Here is a 14,971-nt window from a genome sequence, read left to right as displayed (position 1 = left end):
TTCATATGTTTCATATTTGGATGTTTTAATTACAATAGACGATAAAGGCCACTTAACAAATTAATTGCTTGACAAACAAGATCTCTTCATCTTTTCCTTCTCAACTTTATGTTTATTTATGTCTCCTAACTTATTCGCTACTCAAGAGCTTGCTCTGATGTTAGGATCAATTTTAAAAGCAAGGCATGCCACTCAGTGATAAGTTGATACTGTTATACAGGGATTTTAAAGAACATAAAGGCTTGTTTAAAATCGCCATTTTATAAATTCCATAATCTCTATGACCTTAGCTTATATAACCTTTCAATCATTGAGCCGTATTTTGGTTGACTTGTCTCATACCAATTGTTAGGTCTTTGGGTTTTTTTTTCTCTGAATTTGACAACAGAAAGTTACATGTACTCCAATCTAGTCAATACAAAAGGTTTACGGCGGGTGAGACTGGTCAAAAAGGGATGGTTACTTTTCTTAGGCACCTGATGCAAGCTCTAGAATCTCCAGGGGTACCTGTTTAATTCCCGCCTCACACATTTGTATTGTTTAAAGATGTTTTTTGAGATTGTTCAATGTTCGTTGTTTTTCCTTTCATATCAGAAATAAAAGTTATAACTATCATATAAAAATATTTATTTTTAAGAAAACTTTAAAGTAAACAAAGTATTGATTGTTTTTAGGTAAGAAATCTTACAGTTTGTTTCGGGTGTTTGACGGACGTAGTGATAAGTAACCGTTCTTTATACCATCTCTTAAAGGTTCTTTGCAAATTAGGATATCTCTTTGCTGAGTGCAATTATATATATATATATATATTCCTGCAAATTAGGATATTAAACGATTGCTGAGTGCAATTATATATATATATATATATATATATATATATATATATATATATATATATATATATATATATATATATATATATATATATATATATATATATATGTATGTATATATATATGAAATATTGCTTAGGGAGACCACGGAAGATATATTATCTGGCTTAGGGAGACCGCTGGATTAAGGCGACCTTTTTTGGTCTCCCTAATATTTTGACCTCATGAGTATTGCAAATGTCGTGTTTTTGGTAAATTAACAGTCTTCCATTAGATAAAAGTGATGTTTTTGTCTGCGTTTTAACATTAAAAAGTTGTCAAATTTCTATCATATTACCTGAAAAAGAAAAGAATGTATTACCTGTGTATAATTTCAAAGGATATTTTTTCAGCATTGTGGAGACCACGGAAAACGTGCAATTTAACAAAAAATCTTGCATATATAATTTTTTCCGCGTTAAATTATTTTAAATGAGTGTTTCTTCGACTTATTTTTCCATTTTTTATGTTAAAAAACTAAAGAGGAAAAATATTCTAAATTTATGCATCAAGTTCTGAATTCTTAGCAAGTGCTTTCCGTCATTTGTTCCGAATACCATCGGAATGCCTCTTCAGTTTTCAGAAAATGACCTTTCAACACCGTAATTGTTGAGAAAGAGTTGTATTGCGGTAAGTAACTTAAATAATATAGTAATTTTTTTTTAAATACACAAGGCAAGCATTGATTTTTTTGGGAGGGGGGGGGAGGGGGGGGGAGGGGGGGTGTAGTAATTTTACTTTGAAGAAGGAAAGATTATAAATACGTATTTGAAACTGAAGGAAATTCGAAATAAAGTTGATATCGGTATATTCTTTTACACAAGTCCACAAACAAAATTTAAAGACAAAGCCGAATATAGAAAAAAGCATCGCAAGCTGAAGCACCTATTCAAGCTATATGCTTGTGTCCCCTCAGAAATAACGTTTACCTCTTAGTCTTATGATCATTTCTTTCTTTTGCCTTATGATCTTTTTTCATTTGCTTATCACCAATTTTTTGTTGGTAGCCTCGCCCAACCTGAATCTGATAGGGTGTTTTGGTTGTACAACCCCCCCCCCTTTTTTCAATTACCTTACCCCTACACTGTACATGAAAACTTCAAGGTGTTGGAAATTCATTTTTTTCATAACATTATTTATTTTGTATTTCTATTAATCAACAATTCATTGTCGCAGTCTATAACCTGTAGTTCCCTGCATTATTTTCAGCAATATTCGGTGACAGAAATAAAACAATCATTTGAGATTTAACCCCCCCCCCCCCCCCCATCCCCAAACAAATGAAACTGAAAAATTTTTGGTTGTGTTAACCCCACTTTTAACTGAAATATTAATTTTTTTTATATTATTTAATTTCGTTTATATTTTTATAAGTTTATTTCGTATTTTTCCTTTTAAAATTAAGTCAACAAATATGTGCATGAGTTAATAAACTAGCCTGGTTCCCTGCATTTTCAGTGACAGACTCAGAGAACCAGAATATTTCAGACAACGAGGAGGCTCAAAACAGTATTGAGGTTTGTTTATTTTGTATTTACACTTTTTAAATTAGGCCTATTATCTTTATGGAAAACTCTGTGTGCAGATGGATATTTAGGGGCCTACATTTTAAATTTCATAGGCCTAAGTCGGTTAAAATGGCACATGTATCGGTGTGACTGTCAGTGTCACCAGCCCGCGTGTTTACATGTAACGTTACCTGTTTACATTTAGCTACTGACTTTCTAAACATGATTCTCGTAATCTTGTTTTTATGTTAGTTTACTATGTGTAACTTTACTGAAAGTGTTATATTGATTTATAGCGATCTCTTCGATCTCTTTATATTTAGGTGAAGAGAAATTTGGGACTATCAGTAGCTAGATGCTAAGTTAAATGTTTATAGATTTGCTCACCCACAACTTACATACAGTGGTCCTAGACATATATCATGAAGCGCTAAAGCTTCTTGAAAAATATGCCTACTTGAAGTCTGCGTGATTCATACATCAATACAGTCTATGCGAATGTTTTTTTTTACCACACAGGGCATTCGGTCCTGTGTAATTAATCAACAAACAGGACTTAATCAAATTTTGTCAAACCGAAAAAAAACCCAAATGTAAACAAATGGAACACCTGAAAATTAGTGAAGGAAAATGATAATTTGTTCGGCATAATTAATTAATAATTGTAGAAAAATTAAATTTAATATGTTGACGATACAACCGTTATGGCGAGCACAGATATTTATTTTGTTATAATTTAGATCAGGCTCATCAAACTGCACGTGACATTTAGTGCGTCTAGACTCTGATGTCACATTACGTCTTATAAATGTAAGTAATTCATTTCCAAAAAGAAGCCTGAACAGTGCTGAAAGTAAATGAAGAACGTTTTGTTTACTATATTTATCTTCAATGTTTATCCATTAAATCAGGGCATGTTTACTTTTAGTTGAACTTTTGCTGCTATTCTTGCAAGAACGTAGCTTTAACAAGTGATGCATTGTGGGTCCAAGTTACGGCGTCAAAAAATTCTATCGAATGAATGTGCAGTCGTCCAAATTTTCTCTTCGCACAGAGGTTAGTCTTAAATTGAAAGTGAAAACGAGGCAGCACGTGAAAGTCATTATTGGCTTTCAGAGATTGTTTAAGAAATATAATGACTTCGTATTGACCAATCAGATTACCGGACTTCACAAAGTTATATAATATATGGTTATATGGACTCATGGCAATTGATATTGACCGAAGACTCAGAAAGTGATAGCGACTGAGCTTGTGAAGTCACTATCATTTCCTTTGTCTGAGGTCAATATCAATTGCCATGAGTCCTTATAATGACATAATTTGAGCATTCACTGAAGTCCATAATAGTTATATATTATATAAATGGTGCCTGTTTTGGAGGGTAACAGTTGAAATTGACACCCCAAGGAAAACCATTGTCAACCGACGCATCAGCGGAGGTTGACAATGGTTTTCCGAGGGGTGTCAATTTCAACTGTTACCCTCCAAAACAGGCACCATTTATTTTATTATACTGAATGTCCTCTTGATTTACTATGTCAGCAATACAAATCGTCATAGCCTTTTTCGTTCACGTTTAGAAAGCTTTCAAACTCCCCGCTAATTCGAAAAAGATTTACTGACCTCTTTATTGCTTATTTGCTACTCTACGAGTCCTTTACCATCTAAAGTTTCGTTATTTCTGCACTCGCAAGCATGTTTCATCTGTCGTTTGTTGTTTTCAAGTAAGCTACATCGGACGCAAGCTTTTATTGACGTCAAGTTTATTCCGGTTCTTTCAAACGCGCAACTGACGTTTTGAGAATTCTACGGTGAACCGTACGCGCATAATTTCCATGCATGTGGCATTACCGTTGTGTTACCCGTTGCCACGTGTGTTGCTAAGGCTGAGGGTAATAGAACGGATTGTTAACTGCGTCTAAACCAATCAGATTTTAGTATTGAACATGAAAGTATAATTATATATAATCACACAAAGTTAATGCAATGACACAGTCCTAACTAAACAGACTTCGCTGTCATTACATCACAATTGTTAAAAACACGCATCTTATATTCTACGTAACTTCAGTGCACCAAACGCTGTGTTGTTCCACATCATTTTCTGCCGACGCACTTTCGCGTCGATGTCACAAAAGGAGGAATATCACGTGACATCCTTTCAGCCAATGAAAATTACAAAAATTATCTTCTTATATAATATATGTAATTATTTTGCTTTGAATTTGCATTATGTCAGTCATTACAGACATGTTTGAAATATATGGATTTTAATTACAACATTTTTTTATATCCATAATACCTAATGTCTTTTTTTACAGGGTCTGTGCTAGAATTTGTTGGACCCCAGTGTAACACTTTTATGGACAGAGAGGAAATCTTATCTCAAGGGTCAACATGTCTTTATTCCAAGAAAGGTAAATGATAATTACTTTTGCTAATACAATGTATACTCTTTTAATAAATTGTAACATCAGTGCAAAAGAAACATAGTCATACCAGTAACCTAACAACATTTTGAAAATGAAAGTGCAATTGTATGATCAATCGAATGAATGTTAAACCCAGTCAGAATCATTCCTTGTACTTTTTTTTTGTATATCATTTTTATTAGGGCTGTGTATTGAGCAAAAAACAACAATATTTTATAATGTGATATGCACTATAATTGGATTCTTAAACAAGTCTGTCAAAAAAGACATATAAATCATTATGCATGAATTTTACAAAAAAAAAAAAGAATAATTGTTTTGCAACTCATATTAATTTGTTTTTGTCTTACTGTCTTTAAAAAGTACACTTCAAATTCAAATTAAACAGGAAAACCTTGTTTAAAATATTTAGTACATTTATCTTACATGTTGAATAAATTACATGTACTGTATGGAAATAGGTTCATTATTTTCAATATGTTGTTACTTTCTGACTCAAAAAAAGAATAGTTTTATATCCTATGCATCATGTGAATGCTTTAAGAAATTCTTATCCATATTTACATGCAATCTAATTAAAATTTGATGTTCCGAATCCTCTACAGCTTCTCAAACATCTAACAACATCCCATTCGGGGTCATGTCAGAGCCACCTTTTGATTAGCCAATGAAATCATTGCCCTGAAATCTTGGCTTATACATGTAGTTCGAATGGGTTTCCTCTTTTCACTGCCGAACCTAAATGCCCGAGGAGTTTTGTAGTAAACAAAATATGCATTGCGTAAGCTGTGCTATGTATGAATGTGACGTGCAGGATATCTTGTATAGTTAATGCTTTTTTGTTTGCATTATTCACGCAAAGATGCCAGACTGGCGAAAAATACATTGAATTTATATTAAAATTACTTGAATTCAATGTAAGACAGTATCAATTATAAATATGTGCTCCATGACGTTTCCATTTTTGGCTTTGTTTTTATACGTTAATATGTATATAAATTGTTATAAAACGGTAATATACGCTCCAATTTAATTCAAAATTTGACCAAGTGATGTTTCATGAATTCTGTTAACAACCCTCGAAAGGTAAAATATCATAAATCTTTGTGCGCTACAGCTGTGCAATTTTTAATATCAATAAAAGGTCTTTAAAATGTAAACATATGCAAAGAAGCATGCTCCGTAAGCATGTTTTCTTAAAATAGCTGTACAGTATATTTTTTAAAGATCACCTGAAAACACCAAATCTTTGTATATTTATTGCAAAATAGGTAATTTTTATGGTATGGTTTGTATGTTGTTTAAATAGGTCGAAGAATTTTTACTCATATGACTAGACAACCACTTGCCAGTGTAGTGCTTTTAAATATCACTTTACTCATCAGTGATTTTTTTTGTGTCAGCACAACTTGCCACACAGGACCTCGATTTATTACCTCATCTGAAGGATCGTATATCCAATAGTGGGATTATCAGTGTAACGATCAACTTAACAGTCTGAATATACTATGCGCCAAACATGTTAAAATGAGCTGAGGTCTTTCTATATTTGTTAATTTTTTTGCTATGATGAAAAAATATTTCAAAATAAGAGGACAACATTTAACAAAACATATGTATTTCAAATAGGAAATTATAACTGTATGCAAAATCATTAATTGCACATCAAATTTTGATACAATTGTAATTGGATTTAACATTTGATGGAAAATTGACAAATACATTTGACACTTTCAGTGTACAAGTGCACATCTCTATGTTTGACAAAGGCCACTGTTAATTTCAAATCCTCTTTTTTTAATTTAATTGATATCAATGATATTACAAAATTCAAAAATTTTAAGTGGTTACTATTTATTGAAATTCAGCTCCACGTCTTTCAAAATTTGCATGTATATTTGATATTTTCTTGATTAAGCCACTCGTGAAGTTCAACACCTTGACTTGTAAATGTACGATCTTTGATATGCAAAATAAATAATCAATTGGCCTCCCTTTAGCTATTTCAACTCTTTTACTTTTAATTGAAATGAACATTTTAATTTTATGTTTTTTCGTTTCGTTTAGTCACTCTTGAAATATATCTACCTGACTTAATTGATTTGCACATGTAATATTACATATCTTTCAATTTAGCTCTCTTGTAATTCAAACATGAATTCATTGATAAATTTCTGATCTTTAGAAAGTTTTTGGCTTTTTGACTGAAGACTAAAAATGTATCACAATGGCATTGTATATTAATCGTTTACATAATCTATTTACTTTTGGATGTATTTAATTTTTCAGTCTCTTGATTCACATTTATAAACAAATATTTCTCATTTTATTTATGAATACACCCGATTTGATCTATTTGTATTTTTTTTTTTGTGTTAAGATATCTGTAAATTCACTGTATTACATTGCCAGCATCTGATATAAGACACAGTGGATATAATATATAAATCTCTTTCCAGAGTAGTAGATTCGTTTGTGTTTTTGACCTTTACTGTATTTAAAGCTTGCTGTGATACAGATCTAAATTGTTTGAAGACAGTGGTTCTTTTATTGTTTGCACAAGAAGTATATGGCATTTACATAAAAGAAATACAGTAATAATAATGTTATATTGTTCAACACGGCCAATAATGAGCGGCCAGTTTTGGGCCTGTATTTTTTCACTATATTTTAATCATTTAAAGCTGTCTATACGTGGCCAGTGGCCAGTGTTTGCCCATTGTCAACATGCCTAGTTTTAAATTTTGTCTGTTTAGTCAGATGACTTAATTGGCCACACAATTGTATCCTCGAGAAGCCAAACATGAACAGCTGATAATGATAAATTGATAAAGTAAACTTGAATTCATTCAAGATTTAATGATTTAATTAATACATTAAATAATTTACTTTTTATGTAAATTTTTTTTTTCTTTTTTACTCTTTATATACGAAATTGTTGTTACACAGCTTTTGATTACGGTTATCAATACATTAAAATATATACAATCCCCGCAGGTTATAAGCCAATTTGTGGCCAGTGTTATACACTACTATTATATAAATATATTCAGAAAAATCAAAATGCTTTATTTTTGTTTGTTTGTTGAGACATTTAATTATTTCGTGTGAATATTGCTGTAAACTTTTAAAATTAACATCAAAAACAACAATAAAAAACAATTTTAATAGTATTTCTTTCCTAAATTCATGTTTTGAACTGTAACAAAAGGGATCTCTGACTTTAAGCTTCCTAATTTTTTATGTGTTGAAATTGTGGATTTGGATACGTCCTGAAAGTAAATTATATATACAATTTTGTGCTTTTTTACAGCCTGGAATAATTGTTTAATACCTCATATTAATTTGTCATTCTCCCAAAGTTCTTAAAACAGGTACATTTTATCAACTGGTACATGTACAATTTCTTGAATTAATATTTGATTAACTTCCTTCTTTGCTAAATTAGATGTTTATGTGTTTAAAACATATTAGTTTTATATGTAAACACTTCATCACTAGTTAAACAAATTGCACTGGTTTTATATACTGCATCATAAAAGTTAAGTTTATTTATCCACTAACATGCAGTCTTGTAAAAAAAACCTGATGTTACAATATTTATTTTTGTAAATTTTCTTTCAAAATCTAATTTCTAATTAACTTATATAGAAAATATTATTGACTTAAAATCAAGGTTTTTGCATGACAGTTTTTGAATGCATGCCCCTTGCACTATTTCCTTGTTGATTTTTCCCAAATAATAAAAAAAAATATTTAAGTTTATAAAACTTGCATATAGGATATCTTCTTACATGCTTTTTTGAATATTGTCATAAGCCAAAATTATACAAGAACCTGTATGCAAAATACTCAAACAAAAATTGATTAGTTTATAAGATTGAATATGAAGTTGATAAATCAACTCAAAAATAGGAAGAACAGCCTTCCAGCTTACAAATCTATATTTTGACAAAGGGTAATTTTGTTTTTAATTCAGTTAGAAGTACACATAAAATTAATTTATGCTCGCACCTCCTTCAAAGAAGGGAGGGCATATTGTTTTGCTGCTGTCTGTCTGTCGGTTTGGTGGCCCTGACCACTAGTTTTGCTTCAATTTCTTCACAGAGGTTGCACATATTGAATTCAAATTTGATACTAATGTATATTGTTTGTTTATAAGCATGGGTGTATACATGTGCATAGGAATCATCATGCCCATCTCTCTGTTCATGTGTTTGCCCACTTGTGAGATTAGCTTGTTTTAAAACTGGCTGAGATAAATTGATTAAGGTCATCTAAATACAAACAATTTAAAGTAAATTACTATTGTATTGGGATAAACATTTTGGAAAATATGTAACTTTATTACTAGGTTATTATAAAATCTCAAGTTTTAAATACTGATTTACGTGTAGAAAGTAGTTAGTCTCCTAAATGCAGTTATAATACATTTGGTCTCCCTTATGCATACAGTATATTATATAAATTTAAAGATCAACATGTATTTTTGTTTGTTGTTTAATTTCCCTTTTATATTTAGTTTATTTAACAAAACATATAACTTACTAGTGTATTAAAATCTCAAGTTTTGAATACTGATTTACATTTAGAAAGTAGTTGGTCTCCTAAATGCAGTTATAATACATTTGGTCTCCCTTATGCATACAGTATATTATATAAATTTAAAGATCAACATGTATTTTTGTTTGTTGTGTAATTTCCCTTTTATATTTAGTTTATTTAACAAAACATATAACTTACTAGTGTATTAAAATCTCAAGTTTTGAATACTGATTTACATGTAGAAAGTAGTTGGTCTCCTAAATGCAGTTATAATACATTTGGTCTCCCTTATGCATACAGTATATTATATAAATTTAAAGATCAACATGTATTTTTGTTTGTTGATGTAATTTGGCCTGATGCAGTTATATTTGTTTATTTAAAATAAAAGATTTAATTTATAAAAAATTTATTTTGAAATGACATATAGAGCGTATACTCTAGTTGCGGACTTATTTGATCCTTACATCATTTTGAATACTGATTTACATGTAGAATTTTTCTCTCACTGTTGGTCTTCATTTAAATGCAGTTATAATACATTTGGTCTCCCTTATGCATACAGTATATTATATACTGTATATTTTACAGACATGAAAATGTAATATTGTTTCAGAAATTTAAGTTTAAAATATTAATATAGATTAACACATGTTCAATGAGATAACAATATATTACGTTAAATTTATCAACATGTATTTTTGTTTGTGTTTTTGTTTGTTGTTTAATGTCCCTCTTATTTTTGTTTATTTAACAAAACATATAACTTACTAGAGTATAAAAAGAAGGATATGGAGATAACGAACAGTATTCAATATCGAAGTCCATAAACAACACAAAATAAGAGCAGAGCAAACACGGACCCCCGAAACATCAGAGGTGGGATCAGGTGCCATGGAGAAGTGAGCATTCCCTGCTGACTGGTCACACCCGATGTTTGCTCATTGTCATGATAGTGAAATAACGGAAAATTTGTCGTCAATTTATAAATAATGGACGAACAATTGGTATGAAAAATGTCAGTCAGCATTTGACTCAATGATAAATTGTATTTGCAGACAAGGTCATTGTATCAACTATAGAACTTACAAAATAATGACTTTAAACAAGACTGCTGATATTCTTGTTTCATCAACTTGAACTTGCTTGTCAATAATTTACCTTGTTTTAGAAATTGTTCATATGTAGAGCATGCTCTTGCGTATCGAATTGAGATATATATACTCCGTATGCAGGTGATGAAGGTATATTGCTGATGAAACAAAAGTTAAAGTCGTCATGTTTATCATATAACTAGGTTGTTAGGTTATCATTAACAGTGATTATTGTCTTTTTCAAGTAAAATATCCAAGTAAGAAACAGATGTGTCAGAGTCTGTGGTTTCTTTTATCTCAAGCTCTCCTGAATATATATTATCGACATAGAAATTACCATTGTTAATTGACATGTTGTCGATATATCTGAAGGTCAAGTTGAAGGCCACAGCAAGTGTTTTCTTCTTTTCACGCATAAGATTTTGCATAAATTCTGCTTCATATGAATATAAAAATCTCAAGTTTTGAATACTGATTTACATGTGAATTTAAGTTGGTCTCGTAAATTCAGTAATAATACATTTGGTCTCCCTTATGCATACAATATACTTGTATCATATAAATTTAAAGACTGGCATGTATTTTTGTTTGTTTCTTTGTTGTTTAATGTCCCTCTTAGATTTAGTTACTGTAATAAAGCATGTAATAAACTAGGGTATTGAAATATATCTGAAGTTTTGAATGTTGATTTGCATGTGGATAGTAGTTGGTCTCCTTAATGCAGTAATAATATATTTGGTCTCCCTTATGCATAATGTATATTATGCAAATTTAATTATGTATAATATGTGAAAATCCAAATTTACTCTGAATGATGCTTGTTGTCAATGTTCTTTCAATTCAAGCATACAACAGACAAAATATAGAATTAGAAATGTATTTATCATCTGTCTCAATCTACATGTACAAATCATGAAATTTAAGAATGTCTACATATTACTGTAAATCGTTTTAATTCCGCGATGTTAAAATTTCATGATATCTCAAATAGTACCAATTCCGATGGTTTTAATTTCACACTTTAAGATATTAATTCAAATTTCGTATAAGCATTTAAACGCTTTTAACAACTAATGATAACATTCACGATGGGTTTAATTTCGCGGGAAAATGATAGATCGTGAACATAGTGAAATTAAAACCATCGTGAATATTTGCCAATCTACAGTATATAATTATGCATTAAACATTAAATTGTAAATTTTGGACAATTAGTATGTTTAGCATCTCATATCAGAGTTGGAAATTACTGACTGCCCATGGCAGCCTGTTTTTGAGGTAGGGATTAATCTCTCTACATGTAGTCCTGGTCATTTAAACAAATTTTCTCTGTTTTCTATCCCTTTTAAGTTGATCTTTTAAAAAAATATGCAGTTGATCATGTCGATTTAGGTGCTCTTTATTATCTTCACTGTTTACTCTTTCAGGGGTATATGCCAGAATCTTTTGAAGAACAGTCAGAATCTAACATGGAAAAATGAGGAAAAACAGCCTTCCTGCTAATCTATATTCTGACAAAGGGTAATTTTGTTTTTAATTCAGTTAGAAGTACACATATAATTATGCTCGCATCCCTTTCAAAGAAGGGAGGGCATATTGCTTTGCTGCTTTCTGTCAGTCGGTTTGGTGGTCCACCTTTAGTTTTGCTTCAATTTCTTCACAGAGGTTGCACATATTGAATTTAAGTGTGGTACTAGTGTATATTGTTTGTTTATAAGCATGGGTGTATTCATGTGCATAGGAATCATCATATCCATCTTTCTGTTCATGTGTTTGCCCACTTGTAGTCAGGGGCATAACTCAAACAAGTTATAAAAAAGATAACTTAAATAAGTTATTTTACACACACAAATTAAAAAAAAACAACTTAAATTAGTTATTTGTATATCCTACTTGGAGATTGATTTCTTGGAAATTTTGTGTTTCCTGCCAATATGCATTGCATTTTGGGATTCCATTATGTAATACTAGATGGAGTGCACCGACTACAATGAAGAATTGGTGAGGAGATGGAGAAAAACCACATTTACACCTTATTTTGTGGTTTTATCCACATGGTGAAAACATATCTAATTTTTATTATTAAATAAAAAAATTCCCCACTTTTCCCAAGACTTTGAACACTTTTCCTGCATTGAGTTATTTTAGAAAAATAATGTGTTTGATTTACTAAGGCAAGGAGAAAGTACAGACCCTTAACTGTGCTACTACACCTCAGAAACGAACCGTACCGTGAACAAAGCATACCATTCCGTGCACAAAGTGAACCGGTCCGTTCACAACGCATACCGTACCGCCCACAAAGCGAACCGTTCCGTTCACAATGCGTACCTAGCTGTTCTTTGGTTAATTATGCAAACCATGCCCCCAATTATTTTTGAATCGTGTAATGACCAAATAAGTCATTCAGGTTTATTTCTTGCTACGGCGCCTGTGAAAGGAGGACGGAGATTGTGTCTGCCTGTTCGAAACACCATTATCAAGTATCAAGGGTCTGGGCCCTCAACTTTAAAAATAAGGAAACTACTCGAAGCAAACTACAACTTCAAAACAACTAGACAGAGTGTGAGACAATTCCTTATTTGCTATAAATTAGATCAACTGGTTGTGTTTGTGGTCAAAGGTACAGTACAGTCCACGAGTTTTTCCCGCAAAACATGTACGGGGCACAGTGTCGGCGTCTTTGAAGTCTTTCATTTTCTTTATATTAGCAAATTATATCAATTTCCTTTTGAAATATTAGTTGTATTTAAATATTTGTAATTTAACTATACAGATATTTAAACTAATATTATAAGATGCCCCAAAATTCAATATAATCGTGCTCGTGCCCGGGGAAAATCCCTATTTAAATGTGTACATGTACACTCATGTTTCATAATCCTATAATTATATTTGATATAAAAATAGGTTCAATAGACTATATAATACAACTAAGATAGAACTCGCTTTCATTAATTAATTCCCTGGTTGTCTCTACTTTAGATTTTGATTTTGCTCATTTAAATTAATAAATCGGATACAAGATCGTTTTTGTCGTAAGTATGCATTCATATTAGTACATATCAGATGCATGATTTAACTAATGAATTATTTTGTAAGAATTTTAAAACATATATAAACTGTCTAGAGTAAAATTTAAAAAAGAACCGTATTAGACTATCACATTAATTCTGTTAAGATTTTTACTATAGGTGAATCACTGGTGCAGTTATACTTACACTGAAAATCTGTAATCATGTAAAATACGGATTAAAATATTACATGCGGTAAACATGAAGATTTCTACTGAACAGACAGAGATGATAATCTTACTAATAAAACTGATCAACTTTCATGCTGCATACAAAAATCGCCAGCCGAATTTCTTGCAGAAAAAATGTGCAAACTGCAGTATAAACATTACTTCATTCTGAAATACATCTTATGAAAAATGGAAAAAAAAAACAGTTTGCGAAAAAATAAAGATATTATAAGGTTTGTTACACTGTACCCCCATCCCCTTTCTAGAAAGCAATACGAATTAGCTGGTTAAAAGTTCTTTAGAAGTCTGCAAAATGGTACGTTGTTGTAAATTAAAAATTAAATCATGATCTACAGGAAACATCCTTATTAGTGTCTGTAAAAAGATAATTAGGGCCCCGCAAGGATTTGCGGGTCCCTAAGAATTTGAACACTGTCTTCCTGCATTAGCAAGGTTTATTTAGTCAAAATTTTCTGTTTTTTTCTTTTTTTTTATGGTTGCACCAATCAAAAATTTGGTATGGTAGTTTATTAGGTGTGAAATACATATTTTGATGCTAATTCTCTATGTGTTTGGATTTACTAATTCCTTAACTAATATAACGGGCAACTTTTTTTATGTGCTTAACCTCAAATTTGGTACGGTAGTTCAGTAAAAAATACATATTTTGATGCTAAAAGTTTGAATGTCCCTTGGTTTGGAGCTGTGGTGGGGTAGATTCCTTAACTTTATATAAGAATGCATTGGCAAAGAGAGATAACCTGTGTTCCCATAAACTGAATACTACTAGGAGTCCCATGGGATTAATTAGCTTTCATTCACAAAGCATACTTTATCTGTCACATTGAGATTAATTACCACCTCTGTCTGTTAATGAAGTTTGTTTTGAAGTTAAATCCATTTGGAATGCCATGAACACTCTGAAATGTGGATTTAAATAAGTTTTTTATTATTTATTTTAGTTTGATAGTTATGATTTCATTGAATCCTAAAAAAAGAAATAGATTAAAGAAGATTTTTTGATTTACCAGGGTACTTTTTTTCACTTTTTTCCTTTTTTTTTTTTAAATATATTAATTCAAGAATGTTTTTAATTTTTAATGTAGTTGTATAAAAACCCCATTCTATCATTAAATGAAAAAGTTCTTAAGTAACTTTAGAAAAAATATGAGAGAGGTGACAATTAATCCCTTATTAATTATCTAGCCTGCTGCAAAAATTTAGTCAACTTCTCTTTATGTGTCACTTTAAGATTAATGAAAACCTTTGTCTG

The 14,971-nt window shown here is 30.9% G+C and overlaps 1 long non-coding RNA gene across 4 annotated transcripts; it reads left to right on the top strand.

Moving 5' to 3' along the window:
* Nucleotides 1–962: 962 nt before the first annotated feature.
* On the top strand, nucleotides 963–13,082 carry LOC134268074 (uncharacterized). 4 transcript variants are annotated; one of them, XR_009992282.1, is made up of 5 exons: nucleotides 963–2,389; nucleotides 3,121–3,190; nucleotides 3,309–3,436; nucleotides 4,705–4,800; nucleotides 11,882–13,082. It is a non-coding gene; the product is annotated as an uncharacterized LOC134268074 (long non-coding RNA). The 4 variants fall into 4 exon arrangements; XR_009992284.1 differs by lacking the exons at nucleotides 3,121–3,190; nucleotides 3,309–3,436 and having other exon boundaries at nucleotides 963–1,502; nucleotides 2,331–2,389; XR_009992281.1 differs by lacking the exons at nucleotides 3,121–3,190; nucleotides 3,309–3,436.
* The last annotated feature ends 1,889 nt before the right edge of the window (nucleotides 13,083–14,971 follow it).

The sequence above is a fragment of the Saccostrea cucullata genome, unplaced genomic scaffold, assembly GCF_032062105.1.
Source record: "Saccostrea cucullata isolate Sc308-1 unplaced genomic scaffold, CSIRO_AGI_Scuc_v1 ctg7446, whole genome shotgun sequence".
Classification (NCBI taxonomy): Eukaryota; Metazoa; Mollusca; class Bivalvia; order Ostreida; family Ostreidae; genus Saccostrea; species Saccostrea cuccullata.
Note: the sequence above shows the minus strand (reverse complement) of the source record. Positions and strands in the feature narration are given on the sequence as shown.